The 27,039-nt window shown below is 41.6% G+C and overlaps 1 pseudogene; it reads right to left on the bottom strand.

Annotated features, from left to right (window-relative positions):
- LOC121458227 overlaps positions 1-26,648 on the bottom strand; it is a 42,056-nt pseudogene extending 15,408 nt beyond the window's left edge.
- Positions 26,649-27,039: the final 391 nt, after the last annotated feature.

Below are 27,039 nucleotides of genomic sequence, written 5' to 3'. Positions count from 1 at the left end.
ATTTGTATGGTTTATTGATACAAATTTAAGGTCAATTTTGTTATATGTGTATTTCTGCTCTCAATTAAGGTATTGTGCTTGTGCTGCTCATTTAAAAATGTAATTTTAATTAAAAACAAACAAATCAACCTGGCATTGAGCCATCACTAAACGATTGGCAGTTGCTCAGTAGAGAATGTGTCAGGTTCTGCCCACAAAGGAGAGGTTTTCTCTCATTTTTTTTTATTTTTCTGTAATAAAACATGGATAGTCAAGTATCACCAGGTACTTCAAGAAAAACTCCAATATTTAAAACAGAAACCAACGTAAATATGCTAAAGGAAACACAGATTAGAAACAATACAAGAAACCTTCCTGTACACACACACACACACACGGTGGGAAGGGGGAGAAAGAATAACTTAACCTCTTCAATGAGAGTTTAATAGCCTGTTAGAGAAAGGTATTGAATGGTGACGTTCCCTTCTCCACAGAAGGAGGTCCCAAGACCTCCCAGGAATAATCATGATAAAGTTTCAATTATAAGTAAGCAGGGTAAGAGATAGCAATGATATGATATCATAACACAGTTATAATTATACTTGTAGTAAAAATACATGAATATTCTCCCTCCTCCTCTTCCTTCTCCTCTTAGGATACCTAAGATTGTACAATGCTCACCCCTCTTGTGATCATACACATTAGCACAATACTCTCATGATGAGAGGAAAGAAGACCTTGTGAACATGTAGGCTGCATAGCGGTTATGTGACATAAACACTACAATACCCCATGGTCAGTCTGAGAACCTGCAGAGATGCTAAGTGAATAACAGGTAGAAACATTTACCCTGTGGATACTCAGGACAGCAGATAATTTACGTCCTGCTCAGGAAGGAACAGAACAGCATTAAGCTTTATCATGTGGCTCTGAATAACACGGAATTAAAACTTACCTAGAATTTTGTATTTCCAGACTATAGTTAACTGACAGTTAACCATGAGTAGCAAAACCACAAAAAGATGCTTTTTTGGATAGAGGAGACTGATGTATCAGAAAAGAGGCGTAATTTACTAAAAAGTAACTCTGGCAAAACCCTAAAGCTGATGAAAGGAGATCGCAGGCTGCAATCGCTGGCAACGGTGCAGCAATCGCCAACAAAGGTGCCTCCAAATGCACACTGCACCTCTACTTCCTCACAAGAGGAAGCTTTCCTGGCCTGACCGGTGACCTCACAGCAGCAGGAGGAAGCAGATCCTCACACACAGAGATCTGCAGGCTAATGGTGGGTCAGCATCACCCACAAAGCCTCACTCAGATACATTTTCCTCCAGACAAGGTAGTGTTCGACTCTCAGTAAGTGATGAGCCTCATCCGGATGATTGACTCTTCTGTCCCATTATTAGGATAGGCAGATTTCACTCCGGCCCCCAGGCTGGTGGGACCTTAACACTTCCACTCCAGGAGGGACCCTCCTCAAGTTCTCGGCAGCAAGTTGTATGTAAATATCTATGCTTGCCTCTTGTATTCCGTCTTGACATCCCACCTTCCGCAGAGTTGACATGGGAGAAACCATGACAACGAAAGCAAAGGTGTGACATGCATATCTGCCTTCTCACATGCCTTTGAAAACATGGGATCTGAAGGGGCAAATGGGATGCATACATGGACCCTCTTCACAATGAAGGGAAGGTGTGTGTGATCATCTATGTACGATGTTTAAAAAGGTGTAAGTGGCTTACCCCGGGTCTAGAGCTTGAAAGTCACACCCAATCCCTCTGACACAACCGAGGTACCATCTTCCACATCTAAGATGTATGAGACAGGGACAAAGGAAGTGGAAATGTAAAACTCCTTATTCAAAATGCACAAGATGATAGTCCAAGATGTATGAAGCATTTCCTAGATGCTCTCTCTCTTTCTGGCCTCACAGCTTTTGTTTGCTATCTAATGTCATTCCAAGAAGGAAACTTTTAAATTATTAGCATGTTTTTTATCCTTTCTCTTTATATTGTGCCATAGTTTAAAAACTTATGGCATATAGTTTATACATAATCTATTTATCCATCTAAAGTACTTTCACAGAATTGTGTGATGATTTCCACAATCTAATTTTAAAAGATTTGCATCATCCAGGAAAGCAACACCCTCAGTCCCATTAACATCTCCAATTAGTCCCTTTCCTACCCCTAGGTGATCATTAATCCTTCTGTCTCCATATTTTGTTCATTTAGGATTCATAGAATAAACTGACTCATACTATGTATGGTCTTTCACCATACCTGTTTTTAGTATAAATATCGGACTATTTAATGTGTGATATCCTATATATTCTTCAATTTGTGAAATAATTAAAGTTTCTGTGATGGTTCATTTCTGAAAAGCCCTCTTAGCTAGGCAGGGGAGACAAGAGATCCTGTTTTCTACAGGGTGGAAGACAAAGACTCACACCCCAGGTTGGCCTCTAACCTCTATATGGATTCCATGGCATGTATGCACCAACACTCATATACATGAACATACACATCATACAAACTAATCACAACACAAGCTGTCATAATAAAACAAGCCATAACTACTTCATGTTACAGTCCATGAAAAAAAATAGCAGAATCAGAGCTGCACATATTTAAATAGCAGATCAATCACATTTAATATCATAAGAGAAATAATGAATTAGTTTGAAAATAAAGTTATATTTGAAAAAGATTAGTAAACACATTTAAAAAAGAACAAAAGGGAAAATTCAAACCCAATTCCACAGGTAGGGAACCCTTTTAAAGAGTTAAAAAATAAGGGGCCACTTTATAACTTACCTTTCCATTTTATAAGGCAGAGATTTGCATGATTCTAAACCATGACAAGAGCTTGCAAAAGAAAAGTCAGGCCAGTTTAAACCAAGAGAGTGGTAGCAATATAAATTAGTTCAACAACAACAAAAAAAAGATCAATGTAATTCTTATTGAAAGGATGAGAATAATGCAATTATCTTGATGGATAAAAATTATGAATGGACTGACATCCATTTGTTTTTTGAGAAAAATAGCAGCTAATTTGAGGTGGTGCGTGCTTTTAATCCCAGCACTCGGGAGGCAGAGGCAGGTGGATCTCTGTGAGTTCGAGGCCAGCTTGGTCTACCGAGTGAGTTCCAGGACATCTAGGAATATACAGAGAAACCCTGTCTCAAAAACAATCAAACAAGCAAAATAGTATACTCCCAGAAGTTCTCAGAACACACAGACGCTGGCAGTTTCCCTTGGCCATAGGTCATGTAACAAACTGCCTACTATGACTCCATGGGAAAATCCTAACCAGTGCAGGTGGGCAGGAAGAGAAGAACTTACTTGATGATTAGGTATGAAAGGCTGGAACTGGCACTTTTTGCACTTGCTAAAATCCAAAACAATTTGCAGGTAAATCAATAGGACTAAAAATAAAATGTAATTGTTTGGTCAAATATAAGGCCAATATACAGAGGTCAGTTTTCTATTACATTTTTCTATTGCATTTTCTATTACAGACAAAAAACTATCTTTAGAATATTCACCACATTTTTAAATACAGTTTTATTTTATGTGTGTAAGTGTTTTGTTCATATATGTGCCTCTGGGCCAGGTGCTTCCCTAGTACCCACAGAGACCAGACAAGGGTGTTGGATCCCTGGCAACTAGAGTTACAAATGGTTGTGAGCCATCATGTGGGTGCTGGGAACTGAGCCTGGGTCCTCTACAAGAGCAGGCAATATTATTAATAGCTGAGTCGTCTCGTCTCTCTAGCCCCTTCTTCACATTCTAAAAGAAGCCATTTTCAATAATGTCATGAAAACACTTAACAAAAGATAAATAAGTCCTCTGTTAATTTTTTCTTTACAAATTATTACAAAGCACTCAAGAATTCTAACTAAAATGAAACATACACCATATTCCCTGAACTCAAGACAGTATTTAGGAGGTTCCATGTCCCTTAAACTGGTCTAAAGATCAATAAAATTCCAAATAAAATTCCAGCATGCTTTGCTCTGCTATACCTATTCAAGACATGAAGAAAATAAAGAGATTTGCTTTGCCCAATACAATGCTCTCTATAAAGCTAATTTTTACAATACAATATTGGCATAATAACAAATTAACCAAAAGAACAAATTGTAAAAGCCAGAAATTGATCCTCACATGAATGGAAACCAAGTTTAAGATAGAGACATCATTGTAGATCTGTAAGAAAAGAATGGGTTTTAATTGTCATTCTGAAACCATTGACCATTTTTATTGTGGTGCCTTGAATCTCCCTTCCCAGGCTCAAACTAAGACTTAAGCACCTCTGTAACAGTGTTGGGGGTGGGAGGGCTTAAGAGATTGGCCTGGCAAATGGACTTATGCCATTATCAAGGAATGAGTTGGCTTCTTTAAAAAAGAAAGTTCAGGCCTGTTTGGGTGCCTTCCCTACTCTTGACCTTCTTCCTATCCCGTGGTAGCATATCAAAAATTTTTCTCAAGATGGAGGTTTGTTGATCTTGGGCCTCTGAGACTCCAGAATCCTGAACCAATCAATTTCTGTTCATTGTAAATTATTCAGTTTGTAACCATCTAAGATAGCAGCACAAAATGCAAAAGAAGAAAAAAGAAAGAAAGAAAAATGCTTTTGCCTTATGTGACACACAAAACCAATTCCAGGTAAACTAAAAGCTTAGAAGTGGAAGACAGAATTAAAATATTTTTGAAGAAAATGCAAGAGATGTCCTCAACATATAGAAAAGAGAAAAATGTTAACCAGACTTAAAGGGCATGGCTATCAAAAGATAAGTTTGATAAATGTGACTACATTAAAGTTAAGGTGGCCTGTTCATTGCTAAAACCATAGAAATGGTGAAGATATTTGAACCCACATAACTCAAAGAATTAATGATATTCAAAATATACAAAGAACTGCTATAAGAGAAAAAAGGGTGGGGCTGGATGGGGAGAGAAGCGGGGAGGATCTGAAAAGCATGGTCAGAATATATGGTAGGAAAAACTATTTCTCCAATAAAAAATAAAAAGAACTGTTATAATCCAACAGAAAGAAAGGAAGGCTATGAACAAAGTGTTTTAATAAGCACCTCACAAATGATAAACTATATGAAAATATGTTCTGCCTCCTTACTTACTGGAAAAATATGTTAAAAACCAATTAAGAAAGTGCATCCCCACTCACAAGCTTAGCAACAATTCTACTCTCGGCTGCTCGCAGCATGGCGAGCTTGTGAAACAATTGGAATCCACACGCTGCTAAGGGAAGTGGAACCTGGTACAATCATTTAGGAAACAACTTGGCATTGTTTCTATCTTTGAAGGGCCACTTACCATCTGAACAGCAAAGTCAGTCATATGTAGATCATGAAGAGATTCTTGGGGATTCAAAACAAAAGTTATGTAATTGTGCTTCCATTTATAATGCTTAAATTGGTTGTAATGGTTAAAAATACAACAATCACAAATATCGTATTGGCAATAACTTATGACTTGTTCATATAACAGAATATTTCAGAGCAATGAAAATGAATGCCACATAGACACAATGATACAGAAAAATACTTAATATTGGGTGAAATCAAAGCAAAACCAAAAACATCTAGAATAAGTCCATTTGAATATAGATTTTTTTTTTCTTTTTCAAGACAGGGTTTCTCTGTGGCTTTGGAGCCTGTCCTGGAACTAGCTCTGTAGACCAGGCTGGTCTCGAACTCAGAGATCCACCTGCCTCTGCCTCCCGAGTGCTGGAATTAAAGGCATGCGCCACCATCGCCTGGCTTAAATATAGATTTTAAAATATCCACTCAATTGCATGTCTCTTAAGGATGTAACAAGGTATTGAAGAATTAACTTCAGGTGGGTGATAAAAGTGATGGTCATTCTTGGTTGTCAACTTGTCTGCACCTGGGGTTACCTAAAACCCAGGCTACTGGGTACAGGTGTGAGGGATTTTTTTCTTAATGACGTCATTTGATGGAGGAAGGTCATTGGTTAAATAAAAAGAAACTGCTTGGCCCTCATTGGTTAGAAGATAGGTGGGAGGAGTAAACAGAACAGAACGCTGGGAGGAAGAGGAAGTGAGCTCAGACTCCACAGCTCTCCTCTTGGGAGCAGACGCCTCAGAGAGACGCCATGCTCCCAGCTCCCAGGCAGATGCACGCGATGAAGCTCCGACCCAGGATGGACATAGGCTAGAATATTCCCGGTAAGCGCACCTAGGGGCGCTACACAGATGATTAGAAATGGGCTAAATTAATATGTGAGAATTAGCCTAGAAGAGGCTGGATAGAAATGGGCTAAGCAGTGATTAAATGAATACAGTTTGTGTGTTGTTATTTCAGGCATAAGCTAGCCAGGCAGCCGGGGTGCTGGGGACGCAGCCCCGCCACCCTTATTACTACAGTCATTTGAAGTGGGAACAACCACTTTTAATCCATATCTTTTGATGTGGGAAGATACACCTTTAATCAGGGCCACACTTTCTGCTGGCAGCCTGTATAAAGAACATGGAAGGAGGAAGTTTGCTCTCTCTTTTCTTGCTTGCTCTAACTCTCACTGGCAAGTCCATTCCTTCACTAACGTTAGAGCCTATTCTTCAGGATTCTGGCACATACTGAAGACCAGCTGAGAAATCCAGCCTTGTGAACTAAGCAACTACCGGATTCTTGTACCTTCTTTTGGTAGACAGCCATCACTGAACCACATACAACTGAACCACAGCCTATAAACTATTCTAATAACTCCCCATTTATATATATATATATATATATATATATATATATATATATATATGTTCTATTCTTCTAGAGGACCCTGACTATTACAGGTGTTGGTACTAGAAGTGGTTCTAGAGGAATAGAATATAAGGATGAATATTTTAAGTATATGGAATAGGCCTTCCAATTTGCCAGCACTTACAGTTACTGAAGCCTCTCCTGGAAGCTTGGAGAATACTGAAAGCCCCTGGTGTGAACTATTTTACAAAGTTAAGAAGACAGATGCATTTGATTATTGTGATTCACCAGTTGTGAGAGGCAAGAGATTTGGTAACTCTGTATATAGAACTTTTGACAATTTGTGGAAAAAAAGGAAAATTATGATGCTGGCCGTTTGCTTCTAGCATCTCTAAACAAACTGACAAAGGAAAAGAATGAGCTCCATGATAAGATTAACTAACTCCTAACATCTTAGAATATGGTAAAAGAAAACATGAGCTCAATGAAAAACCTGACCAGCTCCAGACGTGAACAACAGTCGAGATGTTTGTAAGCCCTGGAAGAGAATCTTCTCACCAGCATCCACAGAACTCAAGTTGCAGAAAAGCCAACCAAAGCCCTCATTATAAAGTTAGATGAGTTACAGTGAAAATTCAAGGCCCAGCCTCAGAGGGTGTTTGCTGCTACAGGAAGAGCATTAATTGGTAAAGAAAGGGATCCTGTAACTTGGGGTGGGAATGTCTAGGAAGACCCTAGTGAAACTGAAAACCGAACCCTCGGATTCATTGGAAATTAGGTATGACGTGAGAACGTATAATTGTGTGTCAAGCTGATAAGGGGCAGACTGAAGATGACTCTTCTTGCTTGTCAACATGACTATGTCTGGAATTAACTAAAACTCAAGTATTTGGGTTCACCTGTGAGAAATTTTTTTTCCTAATTAAGTCATCTGAAGTAATAAGACACACTTTTAGTCAAGATTTTCTGAGATAGAAAGACTCACCATTAATTCAGATTTTTTTTTTAACATGGGAAGTGTGATGGCTATTCTAGGTTGTCAACCTGACTATATCTGGAATCAACTAAAATACAAAAATGGAGAGCACACTTGGGAAGGATTTTTGCTTAATTTGAAGTGGGTATATCCATTTCTAATCTGTATCTTCGAGGCAGAAAAACACATGCCTTTAACCTATATATTGAGGCAAGAAGGCACACTTTTAATCTGGGCCGCTTATTCTGGAAGTCTGTATAAGAACATGGAAGGCTGCTTTTGCCCTTTGCCTGTTCTCCCTCCCCTTGCCACTGGCATTAGAGACTACTTCTTCAGGATGACAGCATCTACTGTAGACCAACTGAGACATTCAGCCTTGTGGACTGAACTGGGTTATTAGACTTTCTGTTCATAGCCAGCTATTGTTGGATTAGCCTGTAAGACATCTTAATAAATCCCCTTTCTATAAATATAGAGAGAAATTGATTCTATAAGTTCTGTTACTCTAGAGAACCCTGACTAATATAGGAAGATACACCTTTTTTTTTTTCCGGCCACACCTTTTGCTGGGAATCTATATAAAGGACATGGAAGAAGGAAGCTTTCTCTCTTTTCCTGCTTGCTCTCACTCTTGCTGGCAAGTTCATTTCATCACTGGCATTAGAGATTCTGGCACATGCTGAAGACCAGCTGAGACACTCAGCTTTGTGGATGGAACGACTACTAGATTTCTGGACCTTCCATTGGCAGTCAGTCATTGTTGGGCTAACTGGACCATAGCCTGTAAGCCACTCTAACAAATCCCCTTTATATATATAATCTGTATCTGTATGTGTTTGCATGTGTGTGTATGTTCTTAATGTACATTCTGTTCCTCCAGAGACCCTGACGAATACAACATAATAGATCACAGAAGAGAATAGTGACTAAGTAGCCTGCTGATGAAGCAAGAGGCTGGGCTAGGAAAAGCACACAGGGCCCTAACAATGTGGATGATCTTTCTAGGAAAAGCACACAGGCCCTTAACAATGTGGATGATCTTTCTCTCCAACTGCATGGCAAATATACTGGGTATTGGTGTTGGTAGCTCTTTGTAACTTGTGGAAAATTTAGCAAATTTTATATATATCCAATATTTAAGAAACCGATATCTCTGAAAGAGTATCTATTGGTATGTGAAAACACGTGACATATAAAGTTGGTCTTACAAATAGTCTGCAGCAACAGAAGCGTGATTTCCATAAGCTATTTAAAAATTAGGCTAGAAAAGCCAGATGTGGTGATGCATGATCACCAACACTCAGAACACTGAAGCAGCAGGGTTATGATTGAACTCATCCTGGGCTACATGGCAAGAACCTCTCCCAAAAAATATTAAAACATGTATAAACTAGAATAGAAAATTATAACGTCTATGATTACAGAGCCTCATAAGTTGTAGCAAGAGAAAATAGAAAAGACTTGATTTTCAGTTTAATTTTTCTTCTTCATTTTCATTTCCATTAATATGGCCATAATTCTGTGCCAAAAATTAAATGGTACAATTAAAACAAAATATCGGATGTTCTGAGCAGGTCTCCATCAATACTATTTGAAGCAGGGCCTAAATAACTCAGGTAGGAACATTTACTTGGGACAGCTGGTGTCAACTATGAAGCATTTAAGGACAAAATCATTCTCTCATGATTTTGGGATCCTTGGGAATTTTATTTTGTGCAGCGCTTATGATAGCCCTGCAGTCTTCTTTGTCCCTGCCACCTTAATCCTGGGCACCCACAGCTACAGCACCTGCAGGGACACTGCCCCTAATTCCTTCCCAGGCCAGTCATGTAACCCAATGACCACACTTTGTAAAACAATGAATTCAGGGCTTCGGAAAAGACTATGACCAACTGCCTCTGTGAGGGAGACTAGGAAGGAGGGGTGTGCTTTACAGAGATTCAAGCAGGTCCCATTTGACTTGCAAACAAAATTATTCTTACTGTTAGGCACTGAAGTGCCCTAGATAATTCGGAGTCATCAAGATGCTTAATCTCAATCATTGCAAGAGATAATTGAAATGTTTCTCAAAGAGAAATAAAAAACGAAACAAGGAACACTGATGCTTACTGTTGCACCTGCTCAAACATCTAGATTTGAGAAAGAACAAACAAAAAAAAAAAGAAGTGGAAATTATTGATTGTGCTGGGGGGGGCCTCTAAATCACAACCGAAAGCTCATGCCATCAAACTTAGAAAAAAAAATCAATACTGCTGTGTTGAAGTTAAGAATAAATTAGAGACATGTAAAAGTCTGGAATAACAATATGCTATAAAAATTACTGATATAAAAATATGCCATTTAACAAATTTGATACTACAGAGGCATAAAATTCTACATAGAGTCTGGAAGCAACCATGCGAACATAAGGAGGTAACTGGGGTAATGCCAACGTGGTTAATTCAGAAAGAAACTCAGATTTATAACTGGTTAGGTTGAATTTCTGTTTTGAAGATAAATTACATGCCAGAAATCTATATACTTTAAAAATGTTTTCAACTGATATTTAAAGGTAAAAACTGGACAATATGAAAAATATATTTTCAGTAAATATCTCCCCTCTTTTCTCCCTCAAATCTCAGAATGCCAACATTTATACACACACATATGCATCTACACCCATGTATATTCATTTGTACATTGTGGATTTTCAGCAATGAACAATTCTAGGTTATGAACTATAATATATGGATTAAAAACATTGTGATAATTTTGTAAAATTAGTTGTGCTGTTTTAGTGTTTCAAGAATGTTCAACAATTTTAAAAGAAATATATTTATGAAAAGTTGGAAAAGAAGCCCAAGTTGATTGACAGTTTGGAGTTTGTGTTTCCACCATCTGATCAGAGCCAAAATGCAAATGGGATTAAGTTCTGAGAGACAGGAATCTGTGGCATGTCTGCAGTTCTATTAGAGTCTTCTCTTAGGTACCAGCAGCAAGGTCATCAAAGGCGACCTTGAGACTTCTTCTCTCAGGATGAGGGAGGAGAAAATAACCTTATCCCAAGAAGGTCCACTGATGGAGTCTGGGGAAGTAGGACTCTAAATTCATGCCTGATATCACTAGGGAAAAGGACTGTTGTGGTCTGTCTGGCATGGTACGCGCTAACCAAGGGTGGCACAACCCCAGATGTGTGCCCTAAGCAAATTCTGTAACTGTCTACATCTTTAGAGGGCAAAACACATACACTTATGTGAAGCATCACAAATACACTTCTTTATGTACTTGAAAGTTGAACAAATGAAAACACTATGATCATCTAACAAAGGCGCTCAGCTATTTGATTGAGAAACCTACTTTGTGGGTCAGCAAGGTGGTTCAGTTATACAGGTGTTTTTCACAAATCCTCGTGACCTACCGAGTTCAATCCCAAGAACCCACATGATGGAAAGAGAACCGAGTTCTGTAAGTTATCCTCTGATTGACACACGTGTACCTTGATAAACACACACACACAGCGTAAATAATAAAATGAATAAATAAATGTAAAAAAGTATATCTGAGAAGCTGTTATAATTATATGCCCCACATGTTGTAACAAATAACAACTGATTTACACTTCCAACAAATCTGTAACCAGCAAATGCTGTGCCTATGGAAAAAAATGTACAAAGTATTAAGTAGATGCATAGATAGAACAACCAAGTCTTCCTAAGTGAAACTTCATTTTCTCCCAGGAAACAACATTGCTTCTGGTCTTGAAAGATGGGAATTATTTGCCAATGGAAACATTAGCAAAGATATTTTCTCCATCAATTAATCAACAATTTTGTTTTGCCCAAATCTATGCATCTTATTGATAACAGGATTGAATACCAAGTCATACCTTTGAGGAGAGGTGCAGGGATGGAAGCAGGTGGGTTGGAGTCAACACGGACACAGATTCTCGGGGGTGGTAAAGGGGTTGCAAGGCAGATAAGACAGTACCTTGGGACACAGAGTGAAGATTGTGGTTATAAGTCACTACGGTGGGGCTGTTTCCACAAGGGATGTAAAAACTGGGGAAGATCTACCCCAGTCTCTCAACGATAAGATCCTGGATGGATTGCAAGGCACAGCTCCACCTGAGCCATCACCGATGTGCAGGAGCCGAGTGGTCTAAATTCAAGGAGACAGGGTACTTCCTGAAGAGGGCAAGGACGTGAACTGTGACGAGAACTCAGGAGCCAGAGCACCAAAGGAGAGCATGGGTACAACATACAAAGGATAAGGACTCGCATTTTTGTTTTAATTAATTGCAAAGAATTAAATGTAAGATGGCTTTTTCCACTTCCAGGGCAGCTGCCATACAGCCATTTGAAATAACAGGCTGGGGCAGGAAGGCAACAGCTTATTTGGGATCTGGAGCAGACGGTTTTCCCAACCCTGCCAACACCCATGCCTCTCCAGGCTTCACTGTTCCCTCTGTTTCTATTCTCAAACCAGCTAATGCTTCCCTGGTTCCATCTCCTTTTGTGCACGACATTGCTTACTGCAGGGGGGAAGTAAAAGCCAAAACACACAACACACTTTGGCTCTTGCTAGCCACTTACCCTCAAGGACTTCCATGAGAATCAAATAAATTTCCGTTCATTAACGTGAGTTTTTAAAGTGATTTAAAAAGTGGTTGCTGGTGCCGGGGATGAAGCAGAGGGTGCTAACTACCCCTGTAGAAGACCTGAACTTGGTTCCTAGCACTCAAATTGACTGCCTCACAACTATCTGAAACTCCAGCTCCAGGAAATCCTATGCCACCTCCAGGGCTCCATGGAAGCCTGCACTCCTGTGCACATACCCACATACACATCATTTTTGTTAAAAAAAAATAATCTTTTTCATGTTTAGCATAAGACAGCGCTAACTCATGAAACTCTGTATAGATAGGAATCTCAATCCATTCCTGTTTCAAAACCATTGCTAACACTTTGAGAGGACGTGGTTAAGTACAGAATAGAGAGTCCAGAAATAGACCCACACACCTACAATGGAGCGACTTTGTAACTCAGCAGAGAAAAGAAAATCTCTTCAGCAACTGATTGGGACTATCTGGATGTATATATATCTTTAATGGCAGAAAGATTTGGACCCCATCTCACGCTGTACACACAGACAGCACCCATTTAAAATGGGCCATCAAGTTCAATGTGAGAATAATACAATCAAGTCATAAGGGAAAAAAACATAAAAGTCTAAAAGAAGAGTACTTTGTCCCCTGGCAATGAGCAGAAGTTTTCTGAGACGGACATAGATGATTCATACAAAGAAAACATGGATAAATTGTACTTACTCAAACCACGCAACCACGCAATGTTTGCTCATCCAACACATCAAGAAAATAAATAGCAAGTCACACAGAGAAGAAGAATCACTATACGTGTTTATATGTGACAAATATGTTTCGCCCAGAACATACAAAGAAATCCTATGATTCAATAATAAAGAGATGACCCAGTTTTTAAAATAAGAAAAAGGACTTGAACAGGCAGCTCACAAAGGAAACTCGAATGGCCAAGGAGCACGAGCACCTTCAGTCGTCAGCTAACACAAATTGAAACACCAGTGTTCATTAGAGGCAGGCACACATGGTACATATACACACATACACACACTGTAACTTTTAAAGACATCAATACCAGCAAATGTTAAGCAGAATATAGAGCAATGCAAGTTTTCATTCACTGCCAGTTAGTGAGTTTAAAAATGGCTTAACTCCTTTGGAAACTTCACAAATTTTTCCTTCCTTCCTTCCTTCCTTCCTTCCTTCCCTCCTTCCTTTCTTCCTTTCTTATTCCCTTCTTCCTTCCTTCATTTCATTCTTTCTGTCTTTCTTCCTGGATTTTTCTTTCTTGGGACAGGGTCCGCTATATATCCTTGCCAGCATGAACCCTGCTCTGTAGAGCAGGCTGCCTTGATTTTGCAGCTACGTCCTACTGTGCCTCTTGAGTGTTAAACATTTCCACCCTGGGTGCAGCAACTCCGCTGTTGTCATGAGACATACGTGGGTGGTACTTGAAATCTAAGCTTTTATCAACAGCATTTATTAACACTTTGAACAGTGGGTTATAATTTTATACCATGGAATGTTCAAATCTTTAAATTCAGATATGTTTACATAAAGTTTTATATAAGAAGGTAATCATGGTTTTGAGAACTGGGAAAGTCCAGGTGAACACTGACAGAATGAATTATTGTTAAGTGGTACTTTCGAAGAATAATATACTCCTCAGCAGTAAAAAAGAACAAGCTACTGCTCCATACAACATGAATACATCTCCAAACAACTATACTCAACAAAAGACATAAGACGCAAAAGAGCACATACTGTGTGTTTACACACATATACACTCACACACACACAACTTCACAACAAACGAAACTCACTCCTAATGATGGAAAATAGATGTGTAGTTATTTGGGGGTAAGAATGGAGAGCCTGAGAGACAAGGCAGGCTGACGAAAATGTCCTGTGTCTCAATGGGCAGTCATCAAAGTGGACTGAATTTGGGGATGCTGGTTATTTCTAGGTATATAAATTACATATCCAAAAGCTTAGATTCCAGGTGGTTTCTCCAAAGACATAAATGATTAAAACTGAAGCCTTCCCTGAACTCCCTACTGTGTCCTAACTTCTGGGTTAATTTAAAGCTTGGCTTAGACCAGACTTTAACGCACCTCCCAGACTTGGATTGGAGGTAAAGTCAGTCTACTCATTTGAAAAGTTGGTCAAATCCTATGACAGGGCAAGGACCGTTTCAGAAGAAACAATGAAAATGGGATGGAAGGAGTCAAGGGGATGCTCGAAAAAGGACGGGAGCTTTGCCTTGTGAGAGAGTGGTCCAAAGCCGCATGGTCAGTTGCAGAACTACACAAGAAGGCTGTGAGAGAATGGTACCCACCCATACATCTGTTCATAGACCCAGAGGGGTGATGCTGAGGTCTTTCTTAGGTTTTCAATGAATAATAGCTTGAACAAACCATACAGATCATTGTTTAAACCTTTCTATTTGTCTCTAGAACAAGACAACTCTGAATTTGACCTTGGCTGGACGGATCCAAACTTTGCTCTCTCAGAAGACTTTACAAAGAGGAGAATGCAGTTGGCTTTCACCTAAGTGCTTCATCTTGCGATTGCATTGTGTCGTTGGTGCCAGGCTAAAGTTGGTTAGGCATATGGAAGTAACTGATTTGGCTCATTGTTTCTGGTAGAATCTGGCACACAGCCTGCTCCTGGGGGACACCTGTAAATGAAAGAGATGGTCTCAGCCGAGGAAGTCATTTTTAATGTGCTAACTCAACGTTGAGACAAGTGTCCCTGGATTTGAGAAACATTTGGAATCATGGTGCAAGTCTGTTGTGCTTCGGTCACAGGAATACACTGTGACTTCTCAGATATGGAAACAAATTACTAATTCTTTAGAGAAAAAGAAAAGGAAGTATCTTGATGCTTTAGGGTCCATCATTCTATTTTTTTTTTCAGATGGGTGGGTCTTGTAGAATCTAATTCTGGACCACAGTATTCACTAGAAAAAGCTACAGTGCTATTCAGTATGGTTCCTCTGCTTGTGGTAAGACATGGACAATGAAGGGCCTCCCACCTTTGGGCTAGAGCTAGCCTTAGCCTTAATTTGAATCTATCCTTAAACAAGTGCCACTCTGTTAGCTAAGCAACCATATTGTGATAACAGTAACACTTCAATTGCTCTCCTCAGAGGGCACTAAACCCTAAGATTCTACCTAGCCCAAGCCTCCCAGCTTGATCTTATAGGACCCTTCTCTCTGAGAAGCCATGTCTTGCAGACTTACCTTCCCCGGAGATATTGTTCTGCACACTTCAGTCCCTGGGCCCTCTGTCATTCTTCCTCAGTACCTCCAGCATCTACAGATGGCTGAAATCTCCTTGTTTTGACCAACGCAACTTTATGGGTACTTTTTTCTCTTACTCCTTGAATCTTTTTGTCATTTTGTCTGTGGCTCTGTGACTCGGGGCTGCCAGCCAATCCACCATTGCTGTGTTCAGTCACCTCCTGTTCTCTCTTCTGAGGCCACCACTCTACTACCTGAACGTCCTGACCTTGCCTGGACACCAGCTCTCAGGACACAGCCATGAAGCCCGACACCTGCTCCCACGGAGGCAGTGACCCTGGTACCTTTCATTTCTCCCATTTGCAACACAGAGTAAGGGTGGCGGTGATAATGTGGTCATCTAGAAATTCTGCTGTGATAGCTTAGACACCGTAGGAAATGGTGCCCTGAGTTTTCCCAGGAGGTCGCTCAGGGCCCTGAGTTTTATGTGCCTGGGAATTACTGCAGAATGGAAATCACACCTTCCTCTGGAGTTCTTACATAAATATTTAAATCTAAGGCTCTCCACTGAGGAGATGAGGCCAGTGTGTAGGAATGAGGAATAAAAAGGCCAGTTACAATGCTTAAGACAGTCCCTAGAGTCTTAGATTGAAAGAGATATTTGTTGGTGACTACTCTAACTGTCATCAGAGATAGTCTGTCTAGTAACTGATGGAAGCAGAGGCAGAGATCCTACAGCCAAGCACTGGGCTGAACTCTAGGAGTCTTGCTGAAGAAAAAGAGGAGAGATTGTATGAGCCAGAGGAACCCACAAAGACAGCTGACCTGAGCTCATGGGAGCTCATGCACTCTGGACCAACAGTCAGGGAGCCTCCATGGGACTAAATTAGGCCCTCTGCATGTGTGTGACAGTTGTGTATCTTGGTCTCTTTGTAAGGCTCCTGGCAGTGAGGTCAGGACCTGTTCTGGCACTTAGTTGGTTTTGGGGAACCTGTTCCCCATGCTGAATTACCTTGCCCAGCTAGACACAAGGGGAGGAGCTTGGGTCAAGCTCTGTTCTAGCCCATGAGAAGCCTGCCTTTTGCTGAATGGAGTGGGGAGGAGTGGATGGGGAGTGGGGTAAATGGGAAGCTGGGGTGCATTGGGAGGAACAGACTGGGAGGAGAGGAGGGAGGAGAAACTGCAGTCGGTATGCAAAAGAAATGAAAAAAATTATTTAAATAACATTTTAAAAAATGAACAAAAAAAAGATCTTTGGTATTATTCAGGCTGAATCCCAACCAAAACCAACGTATGCATCCTCATACCTGACTGTCTTCTTTGTCATGTCTCGAGGCCTCATTTCCAGGAAGACGCATTCCACACAGAGACCCACAGCCACGTTTGACTCTAGAGCACATCTGAACTGAACTCTAATTTCAGATGATGAAGGTGAGTCTGAGGATCAGGCTCACCTGTGGCTCCAGGTCAGTGAGCATGCCCACGGCAGAGCATCAAGCTCTTCCTCACCTATCCTCCCTGACTCCATTGCTGTGCTCCTGGCTCTTGTGTCAGGAACTCCAGTGGTCAAGCTTTATTTCATCTTCTAGACCTGCGTTCTAAGGAATAAGACACATGCTCTCTCCCGGTCTTCCGCACACTCTGCCCTTGGCGTGGCTCTACGCCTGTCACCGTTTTCAACGCTTTTAAAATTATAGGTGCACCCAGAATTGATTGTAAAATCCTAAAAGTAAAACAGTAGATTTGGGTGTTGACCACTCACTCCTACCATTGTGCCCAAGGATCGCCTCTTCTGTGTGTGGTGGTTGTGGGGGAGGGGTTGCCTGTATACATCTGCATACTGAAGCCAGAAGTGGGTGTCAGGTGTCATTCACAATCATCCCCACCTCCTTTTCTCAACCAGGGTCTCTCAGCAGTTCATCAGTTAGTCAAAGACCCCCGACCATCCTCATGTCTCCACCTCCCCTGTGCTGGGATGACAGGGTATATGTTGCCATCCCTGGTGTTCCTTATATACGGGGACTCGAACTCAATTCAGCAAGCCTATACAGCAGGCACTTTCCTGATGGAGCCATCGCCTCAGTCCTGCTTTATCTTATCTTATTTTTAATTTTGGAGCAACCAGTGCCCACTCAGCCAGGAACTGCTCTGAGTACCTGTCTTAACTTAGTTCTCTAGTTCTAACAACATTAGCTGCAGCTTTCCACTCTGGAGCTATCCCTTGTCTCACAGGTAAGGAAAACGGAGCAGATTTTCAGAAGCTCAGTCAAGAGCACGCAGCTAACAAACGGCGGCGCCAGCATTCTGACCAAGGCAGATGGCTGTGAAGCCTGCAGTCTTAATGCTGCAGCCAGCTTAATGAAAAATAAAAGTTGTCTTTTAAAAATTGCTAATTCTATTCCTTGCTGCAAGGATATTGCTTGCAAGCTGTGAAAGGGGGGAGGGGTCTTTCGTGGGCTTTGCTTCCATCCCCCTTGAATTTCAGATCATGAGTTTGAGTTTACTGCCTTCTCTCAAAGTCCTGGCCTATATCATCCAGAATATTAACTGCTTTTCCTGAGGCTATGACATCTTCAGAATGGACAATAGATTTTCTAAATGCCCATTTAGGTTTCTGATTTCAAATATGGCTAACAATTCAATTAACAGGAAAAAAAAAAAACTAACCTGTTTTCTGAACTATGTCTCTTTATTTTGTAGAGCAATGTGTGATATATACATTTTTAACACTTATTTTATTGGGGTTGGAGACACGGCTCCATGGTTATGAGAAATTACTATTCTTGCAGGTGAACCTCTGTGTTGTTCCGAGAACCTACATAGCAAGGCACAACCCCCTGAAACCCCAGCTCCAGGGGGATCTAACTCTCTTCTGCCCTCTGTAGGCACCACACACGTGTTTCTGGCCTCTGTGGGCACACATGCATGTGATACACATACATATGTGTGGGCAGAACACATAAACACAGTTTTTGTAAAAATATATTAACGTTTAATTTTCTTTATGTGTATGTATCTCCGAATGGGTATGGACACATAAACATGGGCACCCAAAGAGGCCAGGAGTTGTTGGATAGGGTGTGGGATCCCCGGGAGCTAGAGTTACAGGTGGTTGTGAGAGCTGCCTGGTGTACGTGTAAGATCTGAATGCAAGCTCTCTGCAAAAGTAGCATTTGCTCCTCACTTCAGAACCATCTCTCCAGCCCCAGGAAAAATAAGTTTAACAAACACAGTATAAAATCAAGGCACATGAAGACCGCAGAACCTGGACTCAACAACCAACATGCAGGAAGTCTTGGTGAACCCACGCTATTTCCAAATTTTTATAGCAGATAGTAGGCTACTCAAAAACCACCTGTTGAGTCTTTTACTTAGAAATGATGCTGTAAGTGGCCAGGAGACTTACTGACCTCCATTGCCCAATATTCACTTCGTACAGTGAAGTCTAAGAACTAGACTAACGTTCACAACTTCAGACACTCACCTCCAAATGCCTACTTGAGGTCTTTATTTCAGCATTGACAAAGTTATTTCCAATTTATGTTTCAAACAGTCCTTCTAACTGCCAACCCCTTCCTAAATATGCCCCTCCCATGGTCTTCTCAGTACCAATAAATGACAAGGCTAATGAGTTATCCCCATTCTCCTCCCCATTCTGTGGGTAATCCATTTGAAATCCTGTGTATTTTGCCTTCAAAATACATCCATAATGAAAGCCTTTCTCAACCCCCCTGCTATAGTCTAGTCTAAGTCAGTTCCATCCCTATTCTGGACTAGTGAGTCTTGGCTTCCATCCTTAGGTCCTGTAATGCTGTTATCAGAACTACAGTTGTTACAAGCCCTTCCTCCAGCTGCTGGGACTGAGTTTGTGAGACTTACTCACAGGCAATGGAGGCCATAGTTCCTAGCAGTTCCTGGAATTTACACTGCCCGAGACATTCCCGAGAATATGACCAGTATCCAGAATGGCTGTAAAAGCACCTGTCTACTGTCTCACTGTGGGAATAATTTCTTCCTCAGGCTGAAGCTCTTCGTCACCAGACACCACGTCATCACCTCTCTCCTTCCCAGTGGCCACCCCACTTCCCTTCCCTAAGGCCAGCACTCCCTCCATCCGTGATGGTCATGCAGTCTTCCCCACCCAGGAGCTCAGAATTCTACGTCCCTTACTGCAGCCAAGGGACACTGTATGTGGTACGCTTATAATATATAAGACATATAATATTATAATACATAAGACAAATGTTCTTAAATATTTAAGGCCTTCCCTGTGGCTAGAGGAACCTGTGTGACCTACCCTTTCCCTGGAATCCATTCCACTCCACTCTCATGGCCACCTTGACATTCCTCAAGGCAGTTGTCCATGTCAACATCTTGGTACCTGAGTTTCCTCCTTCAGAAAAGCTCTTCTTGTAGATGCACTTGGCTTGTACCTGCCTTTGAAGTCTGTGTTTAAATGTCATTTACTGTAGAGCCCTTCTGCAACCCATGTAAGGTGGCACACACACGAATTTTGTGCCACTCCTCCATAATCTGTCTCTTCCTGCCATGCGAACATAAGTCCCCTAAGAACAGGGGCGTTTCTCTAGATACCCTTGAATCCCCAGAACATAAAGTAAGTCCAACATATACTAGGTATTAAGAACATTGGGTGAAGAAAGGGTATTGGGGGTTGAATATAATTTAAGTGCGTCATGTACATATAAGAAAATGCCATGATAAACCCATTATGCATAAGTAATGTGTACTAATCATTCTTAAAACCATTGTCATATTCCAACAAGCTATCTTTTGAGTCTCTGGATATAAAACACACAGGCACAAGTTCTGCAAACAGTATTTATTTGTGTGTATGTTTTTTTTAAATATATACCTTGGGAACCATCACCTGGGACAGAAATAACAAAAGCAAAATAGAAATGGAGCTGTTATGACTTCCCTCCCTTTAAATGTTGCCTCTGTTAAAGAGAAAAAGAAAAAAAAAACCATGGATAATATGTGGAAATCAAGAAACAATAGAGCTTCGCAATCCAGAAAGCTTGAGGATTGTGCTGCTCACTCAAATGGCTCCCAGTCAAGTTGCTAGGCAGAAATCTCCAAAATATGGAACACGGTTGCTATCATTAGTGAAAACTCAAGAAGTAGAATTTAAAGTTAAGAAAATTTTATGTAACAGAAACCATTGATATTTAGAACCAAAGGAAGCCCGATAACTGTTCAGTCATATACAAAACAGACATATTTCAGCACCTATAGGAAAGGCCTTGTGACAGGTATTGGAATACACACACACACACACACACACACACACACACACAGAGAGAGGCACAGGAGAGCACTGGATTTGTAGTACTGTGAGCTATCAGTGGGTCATGGAAATGAAGCAAACGTGCATCTCCCTACATCTTTATGATACAGAACTCCCCTTCCGACAGCCGGACTGCGAACAGCAGACAGAACTGACTGGTAGGGAGATGCTACACTCCATGTAGCTCTGAAATCTAGCAAAACACTCCTTCCCACATACTTAGGATAGCTCCTCTATTCTCTAAGAATGTTAATATTTCTTCCTTGTTACAGGGAGAGAGAGAGAGAGAGAGAGAGAGAGAGACCTTCACTATGCATGTGCCAGCAAGCAGGCTGCAGGCTGAGTTCTAGCGTGATTGCCGTTACTGAAGGGGATGGAAGTGTGGGCTGCTTCCTACACCAGGCCTCCCAGATCTTCCACTTAGTGGTGTTCAGCTCTGTGATCTCCCACAGTGAGGCCCCCAGAAGCCATCTCTCTCCTACAGCCCCTGGCAAAGCTGCTCACTGCACAGTCTGCTCCTTCGAATGGGAAGCGATTTCCCTGCCACCTTCTGCTCTCTCTCCCTTTGTTCTTTAATGATCCTAGTGGGGGACAGACAGACTCCTCACTGATCCCAGAGAGAATCTTTATTGTTTCCCAAAGGGGATCTCTTTCCTTCTTTGACTCCCCCCACCCACCCTACCCCTCGACAGTTCCCTCTGCAATCTGTTGCAGTGTTTTCCAAAGACTAGTCCCTGACTCTCTGAGCCAAGAACCTGGGTATGGGCAGAGATGCAGGGCATTCTGTGGCGCTTCTAACAAGCTGCCTGCGAGAGTTCGCAGGATCACAAGTTTGTCTCCTTCATCCCTCCTCTCCCAGAAGTCTCCACCACTCAATATGGGTTTGCTTGGTGGTAGAAAAGGTCAGGGTTTGGGTCATTTAAAGGTCAAATCAGCTCCCGTTTCTGAAAATGTTAGGATTCAGAAAATGAAGAAATATCAAACCCTCAATTCAGAAACTAGGATACATCCTAAAGGGTTAATATGGAGAGATAAGCAGATAGATGCATAGATACAGAAGCATGAGAGTATGCAAGTATGTAAAATCCACAGCACCCAGTAGCTACTGTCACCCTGTTAAAGGACACAAGTTTCAGGTGTCATGACCCATGAGGGTCATTACTCCACAAACAGGAAGAATACCCCTCCATGAATCTGCTCCTGGACCCGAGTAGCAAAGGAAGGTCACACTCCCGGAAAGAGGTGCGCAAGCCCCCATGCAAGTGGACAGCTGGGACCACTGAGAGGCGAGCCTTCCTGTAACCAGGCTGCTGCGCAAGCCTGAAACTGCTTCAGCTGGTCCAGCCCTGGGAGAGAGCGAACAGCACCCACTGAATCGGGTCAGCAAATGCATCTCCCTGTCCACTGTGGTCACGTTTCTGTTATTCCTTTCCCTTTGAACCCCATCCCGTAGGCGAGCCTTGGGTAGACTTTCCAACCTGGTCCCTATTGTGTGACAGGAAATGAAGAGAAGCTGGAATACCTGTCCTGGCCACTTGGGTACTTTTGGTGGCTGTGGCAATAGGCAGGGAAAGGTTCCCAAGGAGGAGGTGGATGGCAGGGTCCCAAGTCCCTCCCCACCGAGTCATAGCACCCTGGAGGGCTGGGAGTTGTCTACAGGAAGAGGGGCTGCTCTGGGTGCCTTGGAGACAATCTCCCTCCATGCCCACCACACGTGAATCCTGGCAACCAATGGCACTCACTGAAGAAGAGAAGTGCTCTAAAGGGAGGGACTTGCATACCTTGGGACCTCACTGTGACCCTGAAGAGGCAGGATGATATTTGACAGGCGTTCGGAATTGTGTTTGTTCTCTCGGGGTATTTTCTCCTCAGAGAAAATTAAGAATCCTCTCTACACCTGAAGGCGCTCCGTTTCCCTGCCATCCTATGCGAGTACAGCAGCATCCTTTTGGCAACTTGTTCCCGGGTTAAGAAAAGAGGAAAGCCTGGGACTGATGCCTCCAGCACCCAGGGGTGAGGACAAGGGTCTCCACGCTGACTCCTTCCTCCACAAAGCCCGGTGTTCTGGCTCGCCAACCTATCCATAACAGAGGATTTATTTAGCGGCGATGTTATCATCTCCATTAAAACTAGAGAGAAGAGAAGATCCTCTGATTTTATTTATAACCTGAAGGGATTATTTTTGAGTTAAGGCTTTAAGAATTCAGATCTATCAGGAAAGAACAGCTTGTGTAACGAACTTCCTGTTTTCATCATATTTGGACACCGAGCCTCCGTGTTGCCTGTTATTATTACACAGTTAATATGAACTGCCTGGGGTTTATTTTTAGCCGGGCTGACTCTATTGTAAGGACTGCATAACTGCTTTCAAAATGGGAAAATGTAATTACGGGATCTAACACTAAGTTGAGGATATTCTTAGGTCCTTTCATGAGGCGGTGGCTGAAAAAAAATGAAAATAGACTATTTTAAATGGCTAAAGAAAACAGAGTTATTTGATCCAGAATAGCCCATTGAGCCTTTTACAAACCACACACTTCACAGAATAAAATCTCACGTGAGTTGAAGTGACCTAAACATATGGATTTATTTCCAAGTCCAGGGTGACAGGAGAGAAAGAGGGAAACCGGGTAAAGAATGGAAGCAGGAAAGAGTGTGAGCACCGTTTACTAATTAGGAAAGTATTAAGATGGCCCTAAGAGTCCTAAAACACCTACAAGGATTTGGGACCTGGAGAAGACAAGTCGTCACCCTGCATGTCTTCTGCCCTGTGTGCAGAGTGAGCAAGTCTGTGTGTTATGGCCACAGACAGAGTTCACGGCCAGTGTGCTGTGCAGGATTGCCTCTTCACGTGTGCTGTGACCTGGATGTAGTCCTCCCCACAGGTCCCTCTGTCGAGTCCCACGGCACCCACGACTCCACACACTTTCCACTCCATCATCCATTCATTCACAGCAACAAAAGTCTCTTGAGTGCCCACGTATGCCAACCTCTGGGTACTTTGACGGTATACTGGTAGAAATAAATTTCGCATGTTTCACAAAAAGAGGGTGGGGTGAGGAAGATACCATTTGAAGCCAAGTCTGAAGTTCAAGTTGGACTTATCCTGGGGGCAAAACTATAAACCGAAGAAGAGCCTGAGTCCCAGCCATGGCAAAGTCTGTGGCAACATCAGGGGAAACCCGTGTGAGAAGAACAAAGGATGAATGCTATAGCATCAATTGAGGCCCTGAAATCACAAGAGCAATAAGAAACATTTTTGTGAAGTTATGAGTGATGGTTTAAATATTTCTGTGGCTGCATTGTTGCGTGAAAGGCCAGACACAACATGGCCCATATATATATATATATATATATATATATATATATATATATATATATATATATCAACTATCGTTCAGTCTTAAAAAGGAAGGAAATTCTGACCCATTCTCAAGCCCAACCTTGAGCACACTGTGCTAAATGAAATAAGCCGGCCACAAAAAGACAAGTATTGCATTATTTCACTTTTATTATTTGTAAAGAATTTAAACTCATGCAGAGAGAATCAAACTGTGACTGCCAGAGTCTGAGGAGTTACTCTGGAGAGTTCATAGTTCAGTGCATTGGTGGTGCCTGGTCAACCATGTGAACGAATTCAGTGCTACTGAACTGTGCTCTGAAAATGATTAAAATAAGCTTTATGATATTCATGTTTTATCCCAAGTTTTTGATTTAGAGATATCACTGCAGTTGCCGGATTGATTGATATTTCTATCTAGAGATGGAGATGGAAGAGGGAAAGGAGAGCACACGTCAGGAGACCAGTTCATTAGTAGTTCTTGCAATAGTAGGAGAGATAAAAGTTGCCTGAACTTAGGCTGTATGAATAAGAACAAGAGAATAAGGCCAAGCTTCCTTTTGGCAGTAACACTATAAGAAAAGAAAAGAAGATGAAGTCAAGATTTCTGGCCCAGAAACTAGATGGATGGTTCCTGAATGCAGTCACTAGGAAGAATGAGTGACTGGGAAAACATCTAACTTCTCACGGAATCATTTAGAAAGTGTATAAAGTTGGATTGTTCAAATAAGGAACTTTGTCTGCAACTTAAGTGATCTAAATTGGACATAGTTAAGACTAGAATTCAAATTTGCCTTGTGAACCTAGAAAAGGAAGCAGACAGAACATAGATGGAATAAGTGATGCTCAGGATGGAGTGGGGCCTGAGGATGCTGTACCACATATTGTGAGCAGGTTTTCAAGTGTTTTTGCCTGTTGGTCAAATGTTTTCATGTGGTTGCTTCTGATGAATCCATCAACACATCCTGCGTTACTCTTAAGTAAGTTTCTCCTCCCCACAAGAGGACCCGCCTCCTCAGTCGTGTAAGCCCACTCACCACCTTCCTAACACACAGTGTGCTTTGCTGACCCATAACTCCTCACAAGATCGTGTGTCTTTGGATGTCTTTTCTTACTTGGCCTGAAAATTTTCAACTTACCTCCCAAGAGTCACTCTTCCTAAGTCTGCTAGCTTTTTATACCAATGATCATGATACACTGTGGTTAGCGAGTCTGCGTCAGGCAGAGCAGACCACAAATCATTATAAGAAAAAAGATATTGCTGTAAGCAGGTAGAATGGGAAAAGAGCAGAGGAAAATTAGCTGCCTCACTGTGGGGGGCATGAGAAGGAACACACACACACACACACACACACACACACACACACACACACATAAAAGGCACCTGCCTAAGGAAGGCCTCATAGCTTTTCAAGAAATAAGCTACCATTTCCTGTTGAAGTTCATTGAACTTTGCTTTTGCCACTAAAGAATTTAACACAGAATACTATATGATCAGATCAGTTCTTCTATCAGTTACATCAGTTAACCTGTGAGCTTCTGAAGTTCATAATCCTCCACTGAACTTTCATACTGTTCATCCCAAAGTATGTATTCATTATACATTTGTTAGATGGATGGATGGATGGATGGATGGATGGATGGACAGATGGATGGATGGACGGATGGATGGACAGATGGATGGAGGGAGAGACAGACATGTATTATTAAACTTCTAACTGACTGTGACAAGGAACTCACTGAACTGCTGTTACTAGTTGTCTGTGAAGTCTACACACATAATAGACATAAATTAATGTGATTCTCTCATTATTGGAAGTACTTTAGAAAAACAGAACTCCTTGATAGTGTTCCATTCTTTGAAGTCACCAACTTGACCTTCTTGATGTTCTAATGCCCACAATGTTTGATGGGCATATGCTTTCAACTTGTTGGATAGACTTACTACCAATAGAATCTCAGTAGAGAGAGGTGTGATGTGGGCACATTTTTTTTCTCCCCATTGAATTTCTCCACTCATTCCTTAAGAATAGCAAGATTGAAACTAGTCTGTTAACTCAGCCACTCTAAAGGGTTAAGTGGAGTATGAGTTTCCTGTCTCCGTGGTGTTCATGGTGTGGAGAAAGATGGATGCCTCATGAGCAAAATTATTCAACCAGCAATTCTTCTCTGGGTACTTGCCATACACAGTGCCTACAGCCTGTGTCAAGTGCTTCTGGAAATGCAAGAGATGATGCCTTCTAGCCCTCAAGGGTTTTATAGTCTAATTTAGGAGGGAGCTATAGACTGATGCTTATTTGAAAACATAGTTCAGGAAAGGATATTCACAATGGTCTACGGTACGTGGGCTACAGAGAAATGAAAAAGGATGGACCTTAGAGGCCACCTCACTACCTGCTCCCGCCTTACCTGTCTCCTGGCTTTCCTCAAATGTACCAAGCACACCTGCTTTATAAGTTTTCACAAACTGTTCCTTCGGCATGGAAACTCTTCCTGGAGACACGCACCTAACTCTCTCCTTCCGATCTCTGCTCAGATGCCACCTGATCACGCTGTTTAAAATAGCAAATGCCACCCCCACACCATTCACCCTCTCCCTTACCTACTTGACTCTCTCCATAGCGATGAACACCAACTGTCATTCCATGGAATTCTTAATGTATTTTTATTATTGACTGTCTTGCCTCACGAAAATACACATTCCAGGAGGGCAAGGCTGGGGGCGGTTCAATCTGTTCTGTTTGGTGTATCCTCGACACCTAAACTGATCCCTAGATGATGCTAGGTCCTCAGGGTGAATGAGTGAAAGAGCGAATGAATGAATTCTGCTCCTGGCAAGCTTACAGAGGTGAGGCACAGAAATGGCTCCACCG

The sequence above is a fragment of the Microtus oregoni genome, unplaced genomic scaffold (genome assembly GCF_018167655.1).
Source record: "Microtus oregoni isolate MIOR12 unplaced genomic scaffold, Mior012 000017F_ref0000208, whole genome shotgun sequence".
NCBI lineage: Eukaryota > Metazoa > Chordata > Mammalia > Rodentia > Cricetidae > Microtus > Microtus oregoni.
The sequence above is the reverse complement of the archived record's forward strand: the minus strand, read 5'-3'. Positions and strand labels throughout refer to the sequence as shown.